The sequence below is a fragment of the Cololabis saira genome, chromosome 9, assembly GCF_033807715.1.
Source record: "Cololabis saira isolate AMF1-May2022 chromosome 9, fColSai1.1, whole genome shotgun sequence".
NCBI lineage: Eukaryota > Metazoa > Chordata > Actinopteri > Beloniformes > Belonidae > Cololabis > Cololabis saira.
This window is the reverse complement of record NC_084595.1, coordinates 4,610,040-4,636,450: the sequence shown is the minus strand read 5'-3', so window position 1 is coordinate 4,636,450 and position 26,411 is coordinate 4,610,040. Positions and strand designations below refer to the sequence as shown.

The window sequence follows — 26,411 nt, the reverse complement described above, 5'->3', positions numbered from 1 at the left end:
GTTTGGATAAACTGAGCCCAGGTTGGGGATCTTAACGGTTACTTTTACGCCTGGAAAAAATATAAAAACGTAATAAAGTGGCATATTAACAGCGCTACAGCAGAAATTAAAACAGCTTTTAGCTCTGGGCTTCCTGATATGGTGTGACGTTTGTGCAAACGTAACTACGCAGTCGCTTACGTACCCGAACGTAAACCACGCAGTGACGTAGCAAGTGGTGTCCCAATCCCTAGGGAACATTACAAGGGGCCTACGGTTTGTGGCTTCATTTTTAGGGCTAGTTGTAGTGAGTGAGGGCTAGTGGTAGAAAGTAGGGGGTGTATTGGGATTGGCCCTAAACGTGCTTGATCGAGGCCGACCACAGCACGAGGTCTGGTCGCAGGTTGGTGGATGGATCAGTTGGGAAGCAGAGTTCAGTGTCCAGGGGCCTCATTTAAAATGGACTGCGTAGGATTCATACTAAAAGTGCACTTACACCAAAAGCCGAAAATGGCGGGCGCAAAAAAAATCCGGATCTATAAAACCATGTGCACGCAATGTTCGCTTTATAAATCACAGTCCAGCTGGAAGGTTGCGCAGCTGAATCCGCCTCATATCCCGCCCTCTACACGCCCACTTTTTACCCTTAAAGGGTAATGCAAAGTAGTATTTGCACATGGATGAGCCTGCTGAGCATGCGCAGCGGCTTCCTGCAGCCTGTTTGGCGTCAGAATGAATGAGACGTGTCGAGCAACCGTGCCACTGAATTTCACTGAGATCTGAGATCGAAATGTTGAGGATGAGGTGGAGGACAAGTAAAAACTACATTATTTGGTAGGTCACAGTAAAAGTAGAAAAAGTATATAAATAGTATAAAATAAAGCGCGAGTGAGTGGCAGCACGCCGTTACTGCGCTAAACACCGTGAGTGCCCCGGTGCAACAGGGGGGGGCATGTCCCCCCGTCTTTTCAAAATCATGTTTTTGGTCCCCCCCACTTTTTACAGTTTAAAACTAACAGTAGGCTCAGCCTGTAATTGCAAATCATCAAGACACCCTGTGCGAAAGCGATGCAGAGAACAGCCCGGCAGCCCCGCTCCACCCCCCTGGTTAGTTTTCGGTTAGTTTTTTCTTTTTAGATCCCAGCCTTTGCGTAGAAGGTGGCTTGCGCATCTTTCAGGCCCTTTTTGTGCGCAAGCAAGCTTTATAAATGAGGCCCAGGTCTGCCAGTATCTTCCAGTCCCTTGCTCTGCCCAGCTGCCCAAAGTCTGCTCTTGGGGCGGTGAGGCTGGCTCGCCTATTGCCCTCTCGAACAAATGGGTGTTGGCTTCCAACGGAAGACGGGGAGGAAGGGAGTCCACACTGTGTTCGGCGACTTTCCAGCACTGCTGCTGCTGTGGAAATCATATCAGATTGCAGATGTGGAACCATGACTGTAAATGTCTCTTATGTTACACGACAGCCACACTCCCACTGGCCTGACTGAATCCTTATTTTCCATGTTTTATCCACAGATATCCCCTGGTGGACTCAGCAATCTCCGTGATACCAGAGCTACATCTGTTCCTCCGTCTACTTGTGGTCAGACAGCATTAACATCAAAGGTAGATCTCCTTTTTTCCTCTATGGTCTCTTCTTTCCAATTACATTTAAAGACACGTTTCCTTTTTTAGGCTTGCAAATCCTAGACCTCCCATCCCCTACATTATCTCTCTGCAGGAGAGCTTCACTTCTTGCTGAAGTACCTCTGTAGGATTTTTATTTCAATACATTTATAGGCTTTTTCCTCCAGGAAATATGCTCTAATTTCAAAAATTGACACTGCTGAATCAGCTGAGGTAAAGGGATTTCAGCGGGTTGTAGAGCAGAACGGGAAAAGACATTTTTTTCTGGCCCAATATTCCACAGACACTCGACTGTGTAATTGTACCTTTGAAGTATGTCACCTGTAGTTAGATACAACCTTAGACGCTTAATTGCAATTCAGGTGTCTCCTGCACTGCAAAAGACTTATTCATTTTTACACGACTTTCCTTTGAAAACTTTTCTTTAAGAAGTAGGGCACAAGTACACGAGAGTTATTAAAACATGGACTGATATTCGTTGCATGTAAATTTTATGCTTTTTGAGTGCACACAAGAACTTTCTTTGTCGCTTTAATGATTTTACTTTGCCGTAGAATCGTAAAGTGACTCTTTGCTTATTACGACTGCACCTGCACGTCTTTTATTTCTAAAGCTTCATCTCATTAGTTCAACTGAAACTTCACAATATTGTTGTAATTTACTGACCAGTTGTCCAGTAGGGATGGGCGGTAAAGAATAAAAATATATCACCATAATTTCTGCATTTATCCCGATAATGATAAAAAAAATACCAAAAAAATACCAATTCAATTGTTTGTTACACAAAAAACTCACACTCATTTCTTTCTTTCTTTCTTTCTTTCTTTCTGGCTCATTTCCTTCCTTCCTTCCTCCTGCTCTCTCCTTCCTTCTTCCCTTCCTCTTTTCTTCCTTCCTTCCTTCCTTCCTTCCTTCCGTCCTTCCTCTTTTCTCACTCCCTTCCTTCTTTCCTTGTTTTCTCCTTCCTTCCTTCCTTCTTTCCTTGTTTTCTCCCTTCCTTCCTTCCTTCCTTCCTTCCTTCCTTCCTTCCTTCCTTCCTTCCTTCCTTCCTTCCTTCCTTCCTTCCTTCCTTCCTTCCTTCCGTCCGTCCGTCCGTCCTTCCTTCCTTCCTTCCTTCCTTCCTTCCTTCCTTCCTTCCTTCCTTCCTTCCTTCCTTCCTTCCTTCCTTCCTTCCTTCCTTCCTTCCTTCCTTCCTTCTTTCCTTGTTTTCTCCCTTCCTTCCTTCCTTCCTTCCTTCCTTCCTTCCTTCCTTCCTTCCTTCCTTCCTTCCTTCCTTCCTTCCTTCCTTCCTTCCTTCCTTCCTTCTTTCCTTGTTTTCTCCCTTCCTTCCTTCCTTCCTTCCTTCCTTCCTTCCGTCCGTCCGTCCGTCCGTCCTTCCTTCCTTCCTTCCTTCCTTCCTTCCTTCCTTCCTTCCTTCCTTCCTTCCTTCCTTCTGTCCTTCCTTTCTTTCTTTCTTTTCTTTCTTTCTTTCTTTCTTTCTTTCTTTCTTTCTTTCTTTCTTTCTTTCTTTCTTTTCTTTCTTTCTTTCTTTCTTTCTTTCTTTCTTTCTTTCTTTCTTTCTTCCTTCCATAATTCATCTTTACACAAAATCGTCATCAACGGGAATTTATCATTTTTACCGTGAGATACAAATTCTTACCGTGGGGAATTTTTTTGGCGGTTTATCATGAACGGTAAAATATCACCCATTCCTATTGTCCAGTACCTTTCGTACTACATCATAATGCAGAATTGGGATCTGAAAGAGACGGTTTAACATCCCACATCATTGTTTTTGTTTTTGTTTTTGGTGGAAAGTTACAGTGACGTCAGTGCTTTAATTAATTGCTCTCATCTTTTTTATGGGACAAGAAAAACATTAGCATTCATGTTGCACATGTACTGTATATTTGTCAGTGTTTCCCATCCTGAAACCCCCACACAATGTGGTGGTTCAAAAAACAAAGGATGATAGAAACACGGTAAACAATAGCTGCATTTATTTTCCTCTTTGTATGAAAATGATCAGTTATGAATTCCACACATCTCGCTGCTTATCACTTCACAATAATACCCCTCTGGCTTTAGCGCTCTCTTTAATGTTGCTCAAAGTGATGAATAGAATTTAAATTTTAATTTGGAGGAAGCCTCAGTCCTGGTGACGATGCATTTGTTAATTATTCATTTTTTTTTCATTTTCTCTTGCTCAAACCTACAGTAGCTGTGATTGCTCTCAGAGTAGAAAAGCATGAATACGAGGCTCTAATTACCATGCTGTATCTTATTGGTATATTCCAGGGGTCTGCAACCCAAAATGTTGAAAGAGCCATATTGGACCAAAAACACAAAAAACAAATATGTCTGGAGGCGCAAAAAATGAAAAGTCTTGAAGGCAACACATGCTGCATGTATCTATATTAGTTAGAACTGGGGGAAGATTTTTTTTTTTCATTATGCACTTCGAGAAAAAAGTCGAAATGTCGAGAAAAAAAATTGAAATGTTGAGAAATAAGTGGAAAATGTCGAGAAAAAAGTAGAAATTTTGTGAAAAAAAGTCGAAATGTCGAGAAAAAAGTCCAAATGTCAAGATTAATGTTGAAGTACAATCTCGAGAAAAAAGTTGAAATGTCGAGAAAAAAGTCGAAATGACGAGATTAAAAAAGAAAGAAAAAGAAAAAGGAAAAAAAGACAAAAAAAGAAGAAAATCACTTCACAATAATACTCCTCTGGCATTAGCGCTCTCTTTAATGTTGCTCAAAGTGATGAATAGAATTTTAATTTCAATTTGGACGAAGCCTCAGTCCTGGTGACAATGCATTTGTTAATTATTCATTTTTTCTTAATTTTCTCTTGCAATAGATTTCAAAATCCTGCCGTTGGTTCATACATTTCTGAATGATTTAGGGCCAACAAACATCACTGATCTCGTGCTCCATCATGAAATAACCAGGACTAGGGATGGGAATCGAAAACCGGTTCTTGTTGAGAACCGGTTCCCAGTGTTTCAATTCCTTTGAATCGTTAGCCTTTTTTGCAAACGATTCTCTTATCAATTCCACTGGGCGCGAATGACGTCACCACGCATTCGCGCCCAGTAGGAAAACATGGCGACAAATCGGCATAAACGCTTGAAAGTTTGGTTACATTTTACCAAAAAGGCTGACAACAGGGCGACTTGTTCTCCATAAGTCCAGAAAGATCGCGTATCCTTCCTGAAAAAGCAGATACGCTTATTTTTCTGCAAAATAATTGTTAATTCTTCATAGTTGATGGTTGCAGAATTGCACAATGCACATTTCCATTGGACTTGAGTTGATTGTATTTGTCACTGGCTGACGTTGTTTTATTTTTGAGAGCTCAGCTCAGATATCCTTTTAAAAAGGAGAATTTTAATTTCTATTAGAAGAATATTTATTTTATTATTATTACTATTTTATATTTTATATTTGTTATGAAAACAAAAATATTTTGTGGGGACCCCCTGGCACCATCGAGGAGCCCAAGGCTGGGGGCGTCTTAAGACCTCACTTGTATTTTTTTGTTCAAAGATATGAAACAAAGTTGATGCTAATTGACCTGTTTGTTCTTTTTTCCAAATGAGAATCGATAAGAGAATAAAGAATCGAATTGTTAAACAGAATCAAAAATGGAATCGGAATTGGAAAAATCTTATTCCCATCCCTAACCAGGACCTCCAGGTCGTCGGGGTCGGGCCGACGTCCTGTAGCCAAAGTTAGAAGCAAACACAGCGTTCAGTTTTCCCGCTCCTCCCAGGTGAGGAGCGTAAACACGTAAGCACTGACTCCCAGAATGCATCAGAGCTGCAGAACTTATGTCTTTCATTTTTTTATTCTGTTTTTAATGTCCTTTATATTTAAATGCAGTTTTTTTTTTTTTTTTCAACTTTATGTTTATTGAGCAACATTTTCATACATATCACACGCTTCAGATGTCACACGATCTCCTTTTCATTTTTACATTCTACTTTCAAACCAGAAAAGGAAACAATAGCAGTACTGGTAACAAACAAGACATAAAACATGTCATTCTTTTCCTCCAACAGGGACTTTGTGCCTAAAGACCGTTTAGTTACCCAAGAAAAAAAAAACAAAGAAATAAAAAAAAAAAAAAACAAAGAAAACAAAAACAAACCAGCCCAACGGGCTATAGATGATAAAATACACACCAAAGTTAACATAGGACAACAGCAGCCGCAGGTTCCCATCAAATCCCCAGTGGATCACCCGACATGCAAGATGATAAGATCCGGTAAGAGGTCCCTCCCGCACTTGCCCCTCACCAATCGTCCCCAACCACCTTCAACCAAGGCGCCCATCGATCGGTAAACTTAAATGCAGTTTTTAATGTTTTTATGTCAATCACTTTGAGTTTTCTTGTGCGTGAAACATACTTTACAGATAAACTTGCTTTTACTTGCATCTATTTAAAACATCTAATTACAATGTCAGTCTATGTTACTGACAGTGGAACTCATTTCTTATTACATTATCCATTAATCGCATGGTAACCTGCCAAAATAACATTTATTATTTCTTAGATTATGCGTTTGATTTGAATGTTAATGTTTATATTATTTCCATTAGTGCAATATGAGCCAGAGCAGGAAATTGTGATGAGCATATTAACCATAAGGCTCTGAAAACCATTTAATAAAGGTTATGAATTATCATGTTTATCTCCTAGCAACAAATAAAAGCTTCAGATTCCCTCGTAGGTGGATTTAATTCCATTTTACTTTAATGTTCCTAAGTAGTGCTTTTAGAATAACCAATCTTAAAGGTTTCCTTTCATTAAACAAAAAATAACAAGAAAACAGATGGAAATCTCTGATCGTGATGAGTCAGACAGCTGTCACTACAACTAAAGGCCCTGACACACCAACTCAACTTCCCCCGCTCCCGGCAGACTGCTGTGTCGGCTTGCGTCGCCTGTGTCGGGCGGGGTCGGGCTCTTTGAACACACTGAAAAGACGACACCCGACGGCCTGACTAGCACGTACGTTCTGCGCATGCGTGAGAGGTAATTCCCCTCCATACCAGCAGGCAGCGCTAGTCTGTATTCAGGGGCTCAAGGAGGAGGACAGCGCTTTTTTTTTCAAAGCTTTATTGAGAAAACACAAGTGCAATACAAAACAGACAAACAAAACTCTGTGGAGAATTACCGCTACTGAAATAAATCATTTAGGAAGATAAATGTTGGTTTAATAGATGAAATCTAACAGTTGTAGCTACGCCTGTTAAGAAATTTGCTCCGAAAATTTCGGGATTTTCTGCCTGCTGGCTCCGGAGCTGATTTATGGTTCAGTGTTAAATCGACGCAGAGCCTACGGCGTAGGGTACGGCGTACGGCGCGCGTCGCCGCATAACCTACGCCGTAATTTTTGCGTTGGTGTAACGCAGAACCATAAATCAGCCTTTATTCTGGCGCGGTTTACAAAAGACAAGTGAGTGATTATGTACATTCACTGAGTGAATATTATGAAAGTAAAATATTTATTTCTCGCTAGAAATGTAATCAAAACGCATTTCTATGCAGAAACTAACTTAAAATATTGATTTTATTCATAAGAAATGTCTGCCATGTTTTTTTTTATTCAGTCCGCAAATGACGACGAAAAGCATTCTGGGAAATTCTGGGAACAGCCAATCACAGAGTGAGTTGTTTGACCGACGGCCGACGCCGATTCCACATGTTGAATCGGCTGAAAAGCTCCCGACGGGAGGCCGACCTGTGGCGACGTGCAGGACACACTGGGGAAACTAACGACAGACGAGCACCGACGCTCAACGACGGCCCGACGGCCGATTTTCGGCTTGGTGTGTCAGGGTCTTAAGAGTATTGACGTATTGGAGAGCTTAGTGGGGAAAATAAGAAACATAGAAAAGAACAAACTTTTAATCAACTTAAAACTTGAAACACACACAAACAGAGAGGGAAGGGGAGGCGTTTTTTGTGCCCAATTGAACCATTGAGAGCTTCAACTTAGTACGGGGATCAGATGAGTTTAGGAAAGGAATTAATGAGATCTGCCTCTAGAAAGGGGTTAAATTGGCGATGAGGAGGAAAGAGGACGTCACCACCAACCTATAGTCCCTAATCAGATGAATGATCCTAACACACTATCTCTAGACGCTTTACAGAGACCCATACCCAGAACATGACCCCCGAGCAGTTATTACATAAACAATGGCAGGTAAAAACTCCCCTAGTGGGAGAAAAACCTTAAGCCAAACAGTGGCAAGGAAAAACTCCCCTTTAGGAGGGAAGAAACCTTGAGCAGGACCAGGCTCATCAGGGGGGACCCTCCTGCCGAGGGCCAGACTGGTGGGTCAGGGACGGCAACAGCACAGCAGGCAGGTGGAAGCAGCAACGGGATGACCGGGGGTGGGGACCGCAGGCCAGCACACAGCTCCCGAAGCTCCGGCCCAATCAGCAAGTCCCAGGTTGGGGTGCAGGGTCAGGAAAAGACTTGTGCTCCGTAATGCAAGCTACAAGCCACCCACGGCCACCTGCAGGACAAAAGAGAGAAAAGGGAGGAGAAGGGGGGGCCAGCAACGGGATGACCAGGGGTGGGGACCGCAGGCCAGCACGCAGCTCCCGAAGCTCCGGCCCAATCATCAAGTCCCAGGTTGGGGTGCAGGGTCGGGGAAAGGTTGAGAAGGGGCAGGGCCAGGGAGAGGAGTCTTGAGGGACGAACATTCTCCCCCGCCCAAAAGGGGCCGTTACCCTGCCCCCCTCACTCCCACACTGCAGGTTCCGGTGTCCGGCAAAGGATGCTGCAACATGGACAAAAGAGAGAAAAGGGAGGAGAAGGGGGGGCCAGCACAAGAAACCACAGGAGCGACTCTGACACACTAAAGTTTACACTACCTAGAGATTTACCAACACCAGCTAGAGGTTTACTAAACACTAACTATAGGCTTTACTAAACAGAAATGTTTTAAGTTTAGTTTTAAAGGTGGAGGTGGTGTCAGCCCCCTTAACCCAGATTGGAAGTTGGTTCCATAGTAATGGTGCCTGATAGCAGAACACCCGCCCTCCAAATCTACATTTAGATACTCTAGGAACTACGAGTAAACCTGAACTCTGAGAACAGAGAGCTCTGCCAGGAACATAAGGCACTATCAGGTCTTGCAAATAATGCGGAGCTAAGCCGTTTTGGGCTTTATACGCAAGTAATAAAATTTTAAATTGGATTCTGAATTTTACGGGTAACCAATGGAGCGACGCTAACACTGGAGAGACGTGGTCTCTCCTGCTAATTCCTGTCAGTACTCGTGCTGCTGCATTTTGGATCAGCTGGAGCCTATTCAGCAAATTACTTGGACATCCTGCTAACAACACATTACAGTAATCTAGTCTAGAAGATACAAACGCATGAACTAGTTTTTCTGCATCACTCTGTGAGAGGATTTTCCTAATCTTTGCAATATTACGGAGATGGAAAAAGGCTATTTTACAAACCTGATTGACATATGGTTTAAACGACAAATCCTGATCGAAAATAACACCAAGATTTCTCACAGTTGCACTGGAAGCCATCGCAACACCATCTAATCCCTTCCTAAGATGCTCTGGACCAAGAATGATAACCTCTGTTTTATCTGAATTTAGAAGCAGGAAATTTCTGGACATCCAGTCCTTGATGTCCCTAAGACATGCCTGAAGTTTAACTAACGGTTCTGTTTCATCCGGCTTCATAGACAAGTAGAGCTGCGTATCATCAGCATAACAATGAAATTGTATGCCGTGATTCTGGATTATACTTCCCAACGGCTGCATGTATAAACTGAACAAGATTGGCCCTAGCACTGAACCCTGCGGAACACCATAACAGACCCTTGACTGTTCTGAAGAAACCTCATGTACATGAACAAACTGGAACCTGTCAGATAGGTATGATTTAAACCAACATAGAGCTGTCCCTTTAATCCCAACAACATGCTCTAACCTGTGCAGTAAAATGCCATGATCTATAGTGTCAAAAGCAGCACTGAGGTCCAGTAGAACCAGTATGGACACTAATCCCTTATCTGAGGCCATAAGGAGGTCATTCGTGACTCGAACAAGTGCTGTCTCTGTGCTATGATGCATTCTGAACCCTGACTGAAAGACTTCAAACAGATCATTTCTATACAAATAGTCACATAACTGGCTTGAAACTGCCTTTTCCAGAATTTTAGACACAAATGGAAGGTTGGAAATTGGTCTATAATTAGCTAAGGTGTCTGGGTCAAGAGAAGGTTTTTTAAGTAAAGGTTTAATTACTGCGACTTTGAAAACCTGTGGTACATATCCTAAACTTAGGGATAAGTTAATTTGGTCCAGTATTGTCGTACCAATAAGAGAAAAAATATGTTTGAATAGTCGAGTCGGGATGGGGTCTAACATACATGTGGTTGACTTAGCTCTATTAACGAGTGAATGAGAATGAGAATAGCTTGCCTATTTAGATATGATGTTACCGCCTCCAGCAGATTAATTTAGCTGAGCTGGGCAAAAACATTTGGAGAAAGAGCTCAAACCTAAAGCTGCGATTGCTCTCAGAGTAGAAAAGCATGAATACGAAGCTCTCTAATTACCATGCTATATCTTATTGGTATATTCCAGGGGTCAGCAACCCAAAATGTTGAAAGAGCCATATTGGACCAAAAACACAAAAAACAAATATGTCTGGAGCCGCAAAAAATGAAAAGTCTTGAAGGCAACACATGCTGCATGTTTGTATATTAGTTAGAACTGAGGGAAGATTTTTTTTTTCATTATGCACTTCGAGAAAAAAGTCGAAATGCCGAGAAAAAAGTTGAAATGTCAAGATTAATGTTGAAGTACAATCTTGAGAAAAAAGTTGGAAAGTCGAGAAAAAAAATCTAAATGTTGAGAAAAAAGTCAAAATTTCAAGAAAAAAGTCAAAATTTCGAGAAAAAAAAAGTTGAAATGTCAAGATTAATGTTGAAGTACAATCTCGAGAAAAAAGTCGAAATATATATATATATATATATATATATATATATATATATATATATATATAAAAAATCAATCAATGATTTGACACACACATATATATAATATATATATATATGTGTGTGTCAGATCATTTGATTGATTGATTTTATAATATAAATAAAATCAATCAATCAAATGATCTGACACACACATATATATATATATATATATATATATATATATATATATATATATATATATATATATATATATATATATATATATATAAAGTTTTGTATCACACTAATGTTCTGTATCTTTCGACTATATTGGGTTTATACATCGTTTTAAATGTATTTATTGAACTACATTTAATACATTTTAATTAATTATTTAGGCTGTTCCATATTTTAACTCCTGTAACCGACATGCATCTTTCTTTAGTATTTATCCTAGTTTTGGTTCTATTATATCTGGCAGTCTCTCTAGCTGGAACAGACTCTGATAAGGAAGGAAGGAGATGCTTGTGTGTCTTATACATTAAGAGTGCAGTGTTTAATCCAACTACATCAATTCATTTGTTATGCCAATCAAAGATGTTTATACCTTAAACATACTCCAATAAATCCTTTCTGCCTTTGTGGAATGAATTAAACATTTTCCACTTTTTTATCTCTTTTATCGGTTCAAGCAGGAACTTCCTGCGGTGCCATCCGCAAATGCCAGCGCATTATGGATGTAGCATATAAAAGTACAACTCCAAGGGCACCTTTGCCCTTGGAGTTGCACTTTTTATCTGCTACATCCACATAAAAGTGGGAGTAACTGGGGGAATGTGTAAATGAGGATGGGGTTAAACGTGCAGACCTTGGCTGTGTTTTTCTCCCCTCTGACCCGGGCCATTAGCAGACATCTGCTGAGCTGGAGCTGCAGGAACCATCGCAGGCTTGTCATCGTGGCAGAAGGGCATTCTTCAGATACCGCTCCCAGTGCATTCTGGGCTATTTTGAGTGGAGCCAGGAGGGTGGTGTTTAATGATAAGCTGTGGGCCGTGGCTGACATGCCTTCCATACACTTATGACTCAGGAAGCGATGGCTCTGCCGCCGTCTCGCCCTCCAGGGGTGTGAATCATTAGGGCCTGTCTTCAAGTATGTCCAATCAACATGGTTTGTGGAAATCTATTGCTGTCACTTATCTGCAGCGGTGGATAAGTTTCAAGTTAGACAAGGATGCTATTTTTTGCACGCCGTCAATTCTAAGCACTCTTTCTATTTTAAAAAGGGACCAGCTGCTGATTGTAAATGCATACCAGAAACTAATGTGAACAGTAAAGATGCATAGATGTGGAGAAAGTGAAGATTTTTTTTTTGTCTGCACAGACCTGTGAAAGTTTGTTATGATTAAAGAAACATTCATGTTGAGAAAAAAGTCCAAATTTTGTGAAAAAAAGTCGAATTAACGAGAAAAAAGTCAAAATTTCAAGAAAAAAGTCGAAATGGCAAGATTAATGTTGAAGTACAATCTTGAGAAAAAAGTTGAAATGTCGAGAAAAAGTTGAAATGTCGAGAAAAAAGTCGAAATGTCAAGAAAAAAAATCGAAATGTTGAGAAAAGTCAAAATTTCGAGAAAAACGTTGAAAAAAAAGAAAAAAGAAAAAGGAAAAAAAGACAAAAAAATAAGAAAAAAAGGAAAAAAAAAATGTCAAATGTTTTTGAAAAAGCTCCAGGAGCCACTAGGGCGGCTCTAGAGCCGCAGCTGCTGATTGTAAATGCATACCAGAAACTAATGTGAAAAATGTGAACAATAAAGATGCGTAGATGTGCAGAAAGTTAAGTTTTTTTTTGTCCACACAGACCTGTGAAACAACCTATACAGGACTGTCTCAGAAAATTAGAATATTGTGATAAAGTTCTTTATTTCCTGTAATGCAATTAAAAAAACAAAAATGTCCTACATTCTGGATTCATTACAAATCAACTGAAATATTGCAAGCCTTTTATTATTTTAATATTGTTTTTCTTTTGAAGATGGTCTCTTGTTTTATATCGTTTTGTGCTTTGCATCGTTTCTCTATTTGCAGCACGTTTGATGATGCTGCATTTGTCTTTGTTTTTTGCAGCAGGTTTTTTCATTTGCACCACATTCCTCTTTTTGTACCTCGTTTTGAGTTTGTGAAGTTGAATCGTTTCTGTACTTGAAGCCGTTTTCCTTAACTGAGACGCATTAGGCCGTTGCAGTGCGTTTGGCCCTCGTCAGCCACCGTACACATCACACTGGACGGCTCATCCGGGCGGCTGTACAGACACTGCAGAATCTGGTTGCTTTCCTCCTTCTCTGAGTTGGCAGGCTGAGGGGAGACCACTTTATATATGTTAAAGCAAGAAAAATGTGTTTTTCATAATAGGTCCCCTTTAAACAGACTTAAACAGTTAATTTACATCCATGCATGGATATATATATACAGAGATAAAATGACTTCAGTTTGTCTGTAGAGACCTCATCCTAACTATCGCTTAGTTGGAAGGACTATTTGACTTTTGTAACCAAAAATAGCAGTTTACTTGACTCCATTGCCCACTGCTCTTGTATTAATTGCATTTTTGCTGCAAACACATGTCGTGTTTTAACTCGAAACAGCTTTGATTCACATCGTTTTGGTCCCTGACAAAAGATTATGTTTTTTACCATCTCATGATAGATGGTAAGATGTTTTTTTTCTCTAAAATCAGGTTTGCAAATGATACACTGATATGTTTATGAACTAATAAAAGGTGTGTTGTACAGTGATGTGTGGTAAACAGCATGGACATTTCTTTTGTTCAAACACTTTTTACAACTGTTTATTTTACGTCAGGCTTCCACAAAGTAATTACAAGTCAAAAAGGTCATAAGCTTTCTGCTGTGATCTGTGATGTTGGTTTTTTAATCCCTTGCATTTCCGTTTCTTTCTTCTTTTTGCTTTTCTTTCCCTTCTCTCCCAGTGCTCCCTTCTTCTTCTTGTTTCACCCCCCCTGCTTCTGATAGAGTCGGGGATGACTGTTTTCTAACAGCTCTCAGCCGCCTTCTCTACTAGGTCTGTATCGTTGTGGATTTGTGTCTCTCCATTTGTTATTGTGCTGTGAACCCTTTTGTACGGTGGCCGAGACCCGCCATTGCTGAAAATAAAATGAACGCTGCAAACAAAAAGAAACGCTGCTGCAAATAAAAGAAACGCTGTAAATATAAAGAAACCCCGCTGCAAATAAAAAAATATGACGCAAATAAAAACAAACGCCGCTGCAAATAAAAGTAACGCTGCAAAAAAAAAAAACGCCGCTGCAAATAAAAGAAACGCTGCAAATAAAAAAAAACGACGCAAATAAAAAAGCCACAACGGAAGTGAATTACCGGGGACTATTTTTGCTGATGCACCAGCGTTTTTTACGTGAGAGGAAGAAGAAGAAGACGAAAAAAATCACACGTAGCGACGTTGAACACTAACCTTTTCACTTATTTTCTCGTTCGTTGTTCTTCTTATTCCTCGCTCTTCTTATTTCTTCCTTTTCACTTACGTCCTCTTCGTCTTCTTCTTCTCCTCTCACGTAAAAAACACCGGTGCATCGGCAAAAATAATCCCCGGTAATTCACTTCCGTTGTGGCTTTTTTATATGCGTAGTTTTTTTTATTTGCAGCGGCGTTTGTTTCTGTTTGCAGCATTACTTTTATTTGCAGCTGCGCTTGTTTTTATTTGCAGCGTTACTTTTATTTGCAGCTGCGTTTGTTTCTGTTTGCAGCGTTTCTTTTATTTGCAGCGGCGTTTGTTTTTATTTGCAGCATTTCTTTTATTTGCAGCTGCGTTTGTTTTTATTTGCAGCGTTTCTTTAATTTGCGGCAGCGTTTGTTTCTGTTTGCAGCGTTTCTTTTATTTGCAGCGGCGTTTGTTTTTATTTGCAGTGTTTCTTTAATTTGCAGCAGCGTTTGTTTCTGTTTGCAGCGTTTCTTTTATTTGCAGCGACGTTTGTTTTTATTTGCAGCGTTTCTTTTATTTGCAACGCCGTTTGTTTCTGTTTGCAGCGTTACTTTTATTTTCAGCAATGGCGGGTCTCGGCCACTGTACTTTTGGTCTCATGCCACCATCAGTAATGGACATGGCTGTTTGTCTGGTCGTCATCTGCACGGTGGCTTTATGGAAGACGTGTGTGTGTGTCCGATGCCGGGCCCGGGTTTCCATGTGGGCTTTGGGAAACATGCACGTGTCAGATTTGTGCCTGCAACAGTGCTTGTGTGTCAGAATGCATTACGGCTCTGTGCATGACTGTATCCGATGACAGAGCTGCCCGTCCATGCCGGCTATGATTGTTCATTTGGAGAGGTGACACCATGGCTTTCCATGTTTTTGATGTTCAAAAACATAACTCTTTGTTTTGGTGAGTCTGCAGTCTGTGCTATTTCATTCCCTTTGATGGAACTGGTCCATTATGTTTTGCTTTTGCTGTTGCTGATGTTTAGGGAAACTGTGTTGCATTTGGTCCGTGATGCGGAGATTTAATTAACTACAAAAAGGTTCTAACTCCTTAGCATTAACACATAATTGGCACCGAACCTATTGTGCTCACTAATGTGTTTTCCAGTCTGCACTTGAGTATTTCAGACTTCCACGTGGAATCACTCTTTTAGGAAATATTAAACCTTGTTCCTCCAGAATTTTGGCTTTAGACACAGAAGTAAATGTAAACAGAGAGTTTAAAGAGAGTTAACAAACTCTCTAAACCAGGGGGGTCAAATGTGCGGCCCGTGGGCTGCATGCGGCCCGCGAGAAGTTTCCAACGCAAAAAAACTAAATGTTAATTTACTAAAAAGGAAGGAATAAATAATTGCCATGAATCGCAGCATAACTGATAATATATTTCTTCTACAAATCCATCGTTATTCCACAAATAGAGCAGTTTTCGACTTTTTTTTTGTTTTCTAGAATGCATTTGTCGATTTTATTTCTTTGTAGACGGTCGTTTATTTTTATTAACTGACTACTATTATATATTTTCGCAGGAAAAATATCACTGCTAAAAAAGATGATAGAAGATATTTATTCTGAGAATTTCAGTTTTGAATACGAGGATAGTGACAAAGTAAAACAGTTAAAAAAAGAAGTGCTGACTTTTTCGGCACACTGGCGTAAATTTCCGCGCCAATTTTTAAAAATAAATACACTTAATTGTACTGGAAAAATCTCTAAATCACAAAGAAACACTCGGATGTAATAATAAAGATTTTGCTTTTAATTCAAATTCCTATAAAAAAGCTAAATATAAAAAAAACATACTTGTTTCTGTTTATCTTTGTAAAATGATATTAAAAGTATCTTACATAATTTGAAAAAAAACGAGAAATTTCAAGAAAAGATCCTGAAGAAATATATTTTACATAATTAGAGTGTAAACAAAGTGCATATTTCCTTTAAAATGAACTAAACTGATATTGGATTAGATAACAATAGTAAAAAAAAAAGAATTAGAGAAAAAATGTTTCGCACCGTTTTTGTTATTTTGAGCGTGCGGCCCGCGAGAAAAAAACGGGTCAAATCTGGCCCGCCAAGAGAAATGAGTTTGACACCCCTGCTCTAAACTATGACCCTACCTCCAGTTATCCAGTGACCTATCACTTTTGCTCTTTTTCAATCGATCCATCCAAACTTTTGTTTATAACTCCAATGCCAAACCAAGTTACCCACTGAAAAAGTCTTGCTGTTTGATTTGAACTTGGAGGCATCGATCAGTCAGCCTGTTATTGCCGCTCATCCAGCCTGTTGGGTCTGGCTGTTTTTAATGACCTGGTGCACCTCCCTCCCCTCCTTGTCTTCCCTCCCTTCCTGACCTTGAAGATCCACACAAGTTCAGCCAGCACTAAACATGGAGGACTATGACATTCGCTCGGCCGCCAGCATCCTGGCCTCCGTGAAGGAGCAGGAGGAGCGCTTTGAGCAGCTGACCCGAGCCCTCGAGGAAGAGCGTCGTAATGTTACCCTGCAGCTCGAGCGTTCCAACCTGCCTCCCAACTCCTCGGCCAGCCAGCCACTAGCGTGGCAACAAGTGGTGATGAAGGTAAATGACGCCAGCACGCTGGCCAACCCATGCTCGGATCTCTCCAACAACCATTTCGTGCTCCGTGTCGCTCCCTTCCTGCCTCTATATCAACAGTAACTTTGACTTTCCCAGCTCCTATGGGCTCAAATTAATGCCATAAGTATTTTGTATCTGTAAATAAACTTTGTACTTGTATAAATATTTTGTGCGTGTGCAAAAAATATTTGTACTTGCAAAACATATTTGTACTTGTATAAATATTTTGTGCGTGTGCAAAAAATATTTGTACTTGTAGAAATATTTTGTTCGTGGGCAAAAAATATTTGTACTTGCAAAAAATATTTGTACTTGCAAAAAATATTTGTACTTGTAGAAATATTTTGTGCGTGTGAAAAAAATATTTGTACTTGTAGAAATATTTTGTTCGTGGGCAAAAAATATTTGTACTTGCAAAAAATATTTGTACTTGTAGAAATATTTTGTGCGTGTGAAAAAAATATTTGTACTTGTAGAAATATTTTGTGCGTGTGAAAAAAATATTTGTACTTGCAAAAAATATTTGTACTTGTAGAAATATTTTGTGCGTGTGCAAAAAATATTTGTACTTGTAGATACAAAGCTACAAACTTTTTTACAAAAGCTACAAACTTTTTAACAAAAGCTAAAAACTTTTTTTACAACTACGAGTTATGGCAGTGTTTTGACGTGCCAAAACTAAGAGCCAATCAGCACATTGCATCTCCTACTGACGTCGCCGCCATATTGGATGTGGCAAGACTGGGCTTTTTTACAAATATTTTTTTCACACGCACAAAATATTTCTACAAGTACAAATATTTTTGGCAAGTACAAATATTTTTTGCAAGTACAAATATTTTTTGCACACGCACAAAATATTTCTACGAGTACAAAGTTTATTTACAGATACAAAATACTTATGGCATTCATTTGAGCCCATAAGCTCCGTCCTTCCATCCAAACTCATTTCATCTCCACATTTGCTCCACGGTTATTACTATTCATCATTTCTTGGATTGACTTGACGTTCTTCTGTAATATGGGAACACTTATTCCCATTATCCAAACCCACTGTCCTGTATCTTGTGCAATAGTCTGTTCTGCAGTAACTCATCACTAAAAGCGAGCTGGTGAGATTTAGCTTCTCATGCTTTGTTCCCTCCCACCTGTTGCACGTCCTTTCAAGCTCCTTTCAACCATTCGTCTCTGAAATTGTCTTGTGGTGCAGTTCATTGGCTTTGGCCTTCTGCTCTCCAGCTGCAACTGTCTCGTGTCCTGGCCATGGTTTACTTTGCTGGAGGAGAAAATATCGATTCATTCATTTTCCAAATTCCACTTTGACCTGTCATTGGGGAGTGGAACCCGTTCTGACTGCAGCAGGGCGGGTAGTGGGTACACAGGTCGAGTAGTGGGGTACACGATGCACATGTTTCCAGCTCAACACAGGGACGCAGACAAACAAACAAGACATACAACATGTCTGTTCACACTTACTCCTGGTGAGTAAATTCAGTGTCTCATGTCAGCCCAGCATGTTTTTGGACTGTGTTTTGAACAGTATGGGATTTTACAGTCTGTACAGTATACCGCTGTAGCAAGGCTAGTGCTACGGGGGTCGACCGACAGGACAGAGGACACAGGGTTTAGTGCAGGAACCTTGTATTTTCTCCCTCCACCCAAGACACACATGCTTTCAGCTTCCTTCAGCAGAGACCTCTTGCTGCTGTGCAGCCACGCCTTATGAAGGCAGGCAGGGTGGAGAGGTTGATGGGGCCCACCTGTGCCCAATCAACCTGAGTGGCTGCACCTCCACCTGCCACAACCGTGTTATTTCGTAGTGACGGTATTTTAATTTTTTGATCTCACTCACACAGACACACACACACACACACACACACACACACTATCACACACACGGGGTGGTGGACCGGGACCGCAGGCCAGAACGCAGCTCCCGAGGCTCCGGCCTGCAAACATGCACAAAAAAGAGAAAAGGGGGGCCAGCACAAGAAACTACAGGAGCGATGGACAAAACGATAGCTATGAGACATTTATAAAAATGGTAATGGAGAAGAGAGGAAGGGAAAGGGAGAGGAGAAGAAGGGTGAGAGGCACCGCCCAGCGGATCATGCCGGTGCCCCCCTGCAGCATAGGCCTATAGCAGCATATCTACCGCAAAGCTATATTTGAGACTAACTATTATAGTCTTGTTCTATACCTGCAACTACGACTACTGACTCTAACACACTAGAGTTTACACTACCTAGAGATTTACCAACACCAGCTAGAGGTTTACTAAACACTATCTATAGGCTTTACTAAACAGAAATGTTTTAAGTTTAGTTTTAAAGGTGGAGGTGGTGTCAGCCTCCTTAACTCAGATTGGAAGTTGGTTCCATAGTAATGGTGCCTGATAGCAGAACGCCCGCCCTCCAAATCTACATTTAGATACTCTAGGAACTACGAGTAAACCTGCACTCTGGGAGCAGAGAGCTCTGCCAGGAACATAAGGCACTATCAGGTCTTGTAAATACTGCGGAGCTGAGCTGTTTTGGGCTTTATATGCAAGTAATATAATTTTAAATTGGATTCTGAATTTTACAGGTAGCCAATGGAGCGACGCTAACACTGGAGAGACGTGGTCTCTCCTGCTGATTCCTGTCAGCACTCGGGCTGCTGCATTTTGGATCAGCTGGAGCCTATTCAGCAAATTACTTGGACATCCTGCTAACAACACATTACAGTAATCCAGTCTAAAAGATACAAACGCATTAACTAGTTTTTCTGCATCACTCTGCGAGAGGATTTTCCTAATTTTTGCAATATTACGGAGATGGAAAAACGTTCCACATTCATTGATGAAATGACATAAGGGATGGAAAGGGGGGATGGCAGTTTACAGGGGGGATGATTTTGACCGTTTTTATTTCAGGGGGGATGCCATCTCATCCCCCCTCAACTCGAGTACTGCAAACAACTAATCTACAAGTGAACGAAGCGTTGCAAAGAGACGTAGCGATGTCTTGTAGACATAGATGTTCTGTAGACAACAAGACCTCGCTGTTCCACGTACAGCAACAACAATCACCATGCTCTTTGAATGAAACATCGTTGACCGGCTACCGTGGGATTTATAATGATTCATCTTACCTGTGCGGACTTAAGCTGTGCATATTCTTTTTTAATGTGGAGTTGCTCCGGCAGTAAAAAACTGTGGCTTTACACCATCGCGGTATACCGAAATATGGTATACCCCCCACGTAAGACCTAAAAATGTACACAGTCTCAACAAATATATTGATAGACATAACTCTTGTGGTTAGACGAGATGAAATGTTATTATTTAGGTCATGTGCAGTCTATTCCACTGTGGTCACAATCTCGGTTAAAGCCGGTTAAACCCCATGTGGAGCCCAAAGCAAATGTCATCAAATGACAGCTCATAAAAGCAAAGCCGAATCGTATTGTGTTGTAATAACAGAGAAACACAGACCAGGACTACGACTGCAACCAATAATTAGATGTAATATGAGATCTTTAGAAAGGAGATGCCAGAATATAAATCTATAAAGAAGAGAACTATGAAAATAGCTATACAGAGAACACATTATGTACTGTATGTTGCTACATACTGTATAATTTCTATATATAATTTGTATATACATTACGACGTAGTTATAATGTATTCAATTTCAATTCAATTTTATTTTGATAGTGTCTAATACAACAAAAGTTGTCTCTAGACGCTTTCCAGAGACCCATACCCAGAACATAAACCCCCGAGCAATTATTACATAAACAATGTCAGGTAAAAACTCCCCTAGTGGGAGAAAAACCTTAAGCCAAACAGTGGCAAGAAAAACTCCCCTTTAGGAGGGAAGAAACCTGGACCAGGACCTGGATCATAAGGGGGGACCCTCCTGCCGAGGGCCAGACTGGTGGGTCAGGGACGGCAACAGCAAAGCAGGCAGGTGGAAGCAGCAACGGGATGACCAGGGGTGGGGACCGCAGGCCAGCTCGCAGCTCCCGAAGCTCCGGCCCAATCATCAAGTCCCAGGTTGGGGAAAGGTTGAGAAGGGGCAGGGCCAGGGAGAGGAGTCTTGAGGGACGAACCTTCTCCCCCGCCCAAAAGGGGCCGTTACCCTGCCCCCCTCACTCCCACGCTGCAGGTTCCGGTTTCCGGCAGAGGATGCTGCAACATGGACAAAAGAGAGAAAAGGGAGGAGAAGGGGGGGCCAGCACAAGAAACTACAGGAGCGACTCTAACACACCAGAGTTTACACTACCTAGAGATTTACCAACACCAGCTAGAGGTTTACTAAACACTAACTATAGGCTTTACTAAACAGAAAGGTTTTAAGTTTAGTTTTAAAGGTGGAGGTGGTGTCAGCCTCCTTAACCCAGATTGGAAGTTGGTTCCATAGTAATGGTGCCTGATAGCAGAACGCCCGCCCTCCAAATCTACATTTAGATACTCTAGGAACTACGAGTAAACCTGCACTCTGAGAACGGAGAGCTCTGCCAGGAACATAAGGCACTATCAGGTCTTGCAAATAATGCGGAGCTGAGCCGTTTTGGGTTTTATACGCAAGTAATACAATTTTAAATTGGATTCTGAATTTTATGGGTAACCAATGGAGCGAGGCTAACACTGGAGAGACGTGGTCTCTCCTGCTGATTCCTGTCAGTACTCGTGCTGCTGTCACACACACATATATGTGGTGGACACCAATGCATCCCCATAGCATCACAGCATTTTAAGCATAGTTAATCTTTCTCATTTTATCACATAGAACCAGCATCGCTTTTTTCCTAAAAGCAAGTGCAAATGTGTACCTACTGTATAAGCCTTGTCCTTGGTATTTTTGTCCATCCGAGATGAGCTTGCACCCAGATAACTCAGCCGTGTTTCTGTGCAGGGTTGAACTGCAGCTTCCTCCCTGCAGGAAACAGTCTCAGGTTACATTCCTGGTGCAGCGCGGGCCTTTGTCGGACGCTGTGATGGCTCTTCTGAGCCCATAGGGCTATATTGATCTGGTAGGCATGCAGGACATTTCTCGTGCAGTGAAAGTCGTGTTCGTGCAGTATTGGTTTCTGGCCTTGGTCTTTACACTTTGGATTACTTCAAATTCACTGAATCTTCGAGAAATGTTTTGCTTGCACTAATGATTCTCTGAAAAGAAAGGCTTCGACTCATCCTGAATGAGAAAGACTGAACCTTTGAATGCGTATTTTCATTCTTGGCACCTCTGTCTTGTACCAATTTATCTACTGATTGTAGAATCTTGTAATTTAAATTTTCTCTGTATTCTCTGAAGTGTTTTTTTTTCTCGTTTTCCTCCTTCCAAGCTTCAATTGTTGCCCAGAACAGGGGACTATACTTTTTTCTGTGAGGTTTAGTATCTACATCAGCCTTAATGATGGTATATTGATGTTATGTCATAATTAAGAACAAGACTTGCAGAAGTGAAGCTTCCCTGCCTTCATGGACGTGTGGCTGCATTTGCCTCCAGTCTAATCTACAGCAGTTTCTGCCACACTAATGTATAGTTTAGTTTGCAGTGAGACAATAAAAGACAATGGGATCGGCCTAGCACATGGATAAATAAGCATAACATTACAAATGCTTGCCACTTGAGTTTTTTCTCAAATGCTGTAGTTTTTTTTTCCTCCACTATGATCGTGATTCCTGTTCCTTCTGTTCTAACCGGAAACAGCTTTGATTCATTTGGGCCTTAATAAAAGTTTATGTGCTTTCAAGCTTAGGGTGGTTATTTTTTCCTTAATTTTGAACAAACAGATTGTTAAGCACATTTAATAAGGCAAGGCAAGTTTATTTGTAGAGCACAATTCAACTTAAGGTAATTCAAAGTTCTTTACATCAACATTAACCCTTGTGCTGTCTGCGGGTCAAGGGAGGGAGGAAGCACGAAAGGGTGTAAGGAAGGGAGAAAAGAAGGAAGGGAGAAAAGATGGAAAGAAGGAAGGAAGTAGGAAAGGGAGTAAGGAAGGGAGAAAAGATGGAAGGGAGGAAAGAAGGGAGAAAAGATGGAAGGGAGGAAAGAAGGGAGAAAAGATGGAAGGAAGGAAGGAAGGAAGGGAGAAAGGAAGGAAGTAGGAAAGGGAGTAAGGAAGGGAGAAAAGAGAAAAGAAGGAAAGAAGGAGGAAAAGGAAGCAGGAAAGGGTGTAAGGAAGGAAGAAAAGATGGAAGGAATGGAGAAAATAAAAAAAGAAAGAAGGAAAAGCAAAGAAGGTAAAGGAACGAATGACGGAAGGGAGGTAGGAAGAAAAAGGAGTAAAGGAGGGTAAAAAAGGAGGAAAAGAGGAAAGGAAGAAGGAAGGAGAGAGCATGGCAGGAGGAAAGAAGGAAAGAAGAACTGGGTCATTTTGACCCAAAGACAGTACGAGGGTTAAAAGCAGCAAGACACAATTAAACAGTTACAAGTCAATTAAAAAGGGAAATAATAAGAAATAATAATACAATACAATGAAATAAAATAGAATATAAACAGGAAATAACAAATAAAATGAAATACAATGATAAGAAAAGAGGTAAAATAAGAAAAAGAACAAGTATAAAGCTACTTATACACCAAACCAACATGAAGAACGAGCTGCGGAAGAGAAATTCCCTCACTTTGACTTGTCGTATTGTAAGTGTGTGGGTATAAAAACAATGGACCACTGCCAGCTAGGAAGTGTGATCCACCCCTGCATGGAGAGACACAGGGGGTGAAAGGACATACATAATTCAGTGAAGAAAACAAAACTGGAAGATGGCGTACAACAAAAAAATACATAATGCAGTGTTTGTGTGTTTGGTAATATCTGACACAGCCGTTCTCTGCTGATTCACGGTTACCAAATACTTTTCAGTTTCCTTATTCTCAATGTTGTGATTAAGAGCAGAGGTTTCCTTTTCTATTTCCGCCTCCCTTGTCATACATTTATTCAATATACAAACAGCAAATATGAGCAATATCGCTTTATTCAAAATAATTAAAAAATACAATAAAAAATACAAGTTATGACAAAAGTGCCACACTGCAAAAACTCCAAATCTTAAAAAGAATATTTTTTCTTATTTCTATATAAAATGTCTCATTTTTAGTCAAAACACATCCCATTACACTTAAAACAAGACTCATCACTGGAAAAAACAACAATTTTCACCTGTTTCAAGTAGATTTTCACTTGAAATAAGTAGAAAAATATGCAAGATTTTTTTGCTTGTAATGAGAAGATAAATCTTGTTCCACTGGCAGATTTTTCTACTTATTTCAAGTGAAAATTGAGTTGAAACAGGTGGAAAATTGTTGTTTTTTCCAGTGATGAGTCTTGTTTTAAGTGTAATGAGATTTTTTGACTAAAAATGAGACATTTTAACTAGAAATAAGACAATGTTCCTGGTAAGATTTAGAGTTTCTGCAGTGTATGAGCAGGTTTCTGAACACTTGGAAAGCAGCTAATGTTATACAATGATGTGAAAAATATGTGTACATTGGATTCGGATAGTAAATTATTCTGGATATCAACTGTCACGAGTCTAGACCGGGTTACAGTCTAGACAGGAGGACGGAGCAGCCAGACACCAGTAACACTAACCCATCAACACACTCCTCGTCCTTCACACATGTGTCTGTCACTCTGCCAGGAACCCAAAGCACTGACAAGTGTGGAAGGTTAAAGGGATGAAAACATCTTCAGATCTCTGAAATTAAAGCAAAAACTAGCAACATTTTTCACTTACCAATTTCACTAACCCTAACCAATAAACCAATAAACCAACAATTCATCATTGGTCATTAAATGTATTAAAGTGCTCCTTAGGATTTTCTGAAACTCAAATTTATTTAAACCCTTGTACTGTCTTTGGGTCAAAATGACCTAATTCTCCTGTTCCTTCTTTCCTTCCTTCTCCCTTCCTCTTTTCTCCCCTCGTACATTATTTTCTTGTTTCCTTCCTTCCTTCCTTCCTTCCTTCCTTCCTTCCTTCCTTCCTTCCTTCCTTCCTTCCTTCCTTCCTTCCTTCCTTCCTTCCTTCCTTCCTTCCTTCCTTCCTTCCTTCCTTCCTTCCTTCCTTCCTCCCTTCTTTCCTTCCTTCCTTCTTTTCTCCCTTCCTTCCTTCCTTCCTTCCTTCCTTCCTCCCTTCCTTCCTCCCTTCCTTCCTTCCTTCCTTCCTTCCTTCCTTCCTTCCTTCCTCCCTCCCTCCCTTCCTTCCTTCTTATTTCCCTTCCTCCCTTCCTTCCTTCTTTTTTTCCTTCCTTCCTTCCTTCCTTCCTTCCTTCCTTCCTTCCTTCCTTCCTTCCTTCCTTCCTTCCTTCCTTCCTTCCTTCCTTCCTTCCTTCCATTCTTCCTTCCTTCCTTCCTTCCTTCCTCCCTCCCTTCTTTCCTTCCTTCCTTATTTCCCTTCCTTCCTTCCTCCCTCCCTTCTTTCCTTCCTTCCTTCCTTCCTTCCTTCCTTCCTTCCTTCCTTCCTTCCTTCCTTGCTTCCTTCCTTCCTTCCTTCCTCCCTTCCTTCCTTCTTATTTCCCTTCCTCCCTTCCTTCCTTCTTTTTTTCCTTCCTTCCTTCCTTCCTTCCTTCCTTCCTTCCTTCCTTCCTTCCTTCCTTCCTTCCTCCCTCCCTTCTTTCCTTCCTTCCTTCCTTCCTCCCTTCCTTCCTTCTTTTTTCCCTTCCTTCCTTCCTTCCTCCCTCCCTCCCTCCCTTCCTCCCTCCCTTCTTTCCTCCCTTCTTTTTTTCCTTCCTTCCTTCCTTCCTTCCTCCCTCCCTTCTTTCCTTCCTTCCTTCCTTCCTTCCTTATTTCCTTCCTTCCTCCCTTCCTTCCTTCTTTTTTCCCTTCCTCCCTTCCTTCCTTCTTTTTTCCCTCCCTTCCTTCCTTCCTTCCTTCCTTCCTTCCTTCCTTCCTTCCTTCCTTCCTCCCTCCCTCCCTCCCTCCCTTCCTCCCTCCCTTCTTTCCTTCCTTCCTTATTTCCCTTCCTTCCTTCCTTCCTTCATTTTAACTAGAGTTAATAAGAGTTTTTGCAGTGCAGGTCATTTTCACACACACACACACACACACACACACACACACACACACACACACACACACACACACACACACACACACACACACACACACAGGGACCCTGAATCAGTGAATGAATATTTAGCTCCTCGTCCCCGGGGCCAGACTCAATGAGGTTAGTCATTATTTAATGTTGAGGTCATGGAAGAAAAGGTAGAGAAAAGACTCAGTGAAATGAGATGAAAGTAGATAACTAATGAACATGATAAACCACTGATTTAGACTTCTGATCACTCTGCATAGAAACGCTGTTATCTGCGTTTACCACTATTATCAGCTCATTAGCAGGGAGCAAATAAACATGACCCTAATAATCTTTAGCCTGTAAACACGCTGGCCTTAAATATAGAAACAAACGGCACTTTAATACAAATCAACAAAATGTTTTAAGATGTGCAACACTTTTTTTTTTTTTTTATTAATTAAAAATAAATCTGCTTCTTATTCATCACAACGTAAAATTTAATGAATCACTCCCAAGGATGAGAATTTTTTATGATATGCCTCACAGGGAAATCTGAATAAACCATGTTTGCTTATGGACATTTTTAAACGTAGACTAAAAACTCATCTCTTTGGTCTGGCTTTTATGTAGCATCAAATTTTATAGTTTTATTCTGTTTAACATTTTTTAGAGGTATTTGCTTTATTTATTTATCTATTATCGATTATTTTTTAGCCTTAATACTTGAACTTTTATCATTATTTCATTTTAA

At 40.6% G+C, this 26,411-nt stretch overlaps 1 long non-coding RNA gene across 2 annotated transcripts in view; it reads left to right on the top strand.

Annotated features, from left to right (window-relative positions):
- LOC133451365 (uncharacterized) overlaps positions 1-16,624 on the top strand; it is a 245,215-nt gene extending 228,591 nt beyond the window's left edge. Inside the window, exons 3-4 of one of the 2 annotated variants that reach the window (XR_009783166.1) lie at positions 1,492-1,581; positions 16,410-16,624. This is a non-coding gene — a long non-coding RNA (uncharacterized LOC133451365). Of the gene's footprint in view, positions 1-1,491; positions 1,582-13,530; positions 13,626-16,409 lie in introns of those variants that run through there. The other variant, XR_009783167.1, reaches the window with a different exon arrangement.
- Positions 16,625-26,411: the final 9,787 nt, after the last annotated feature.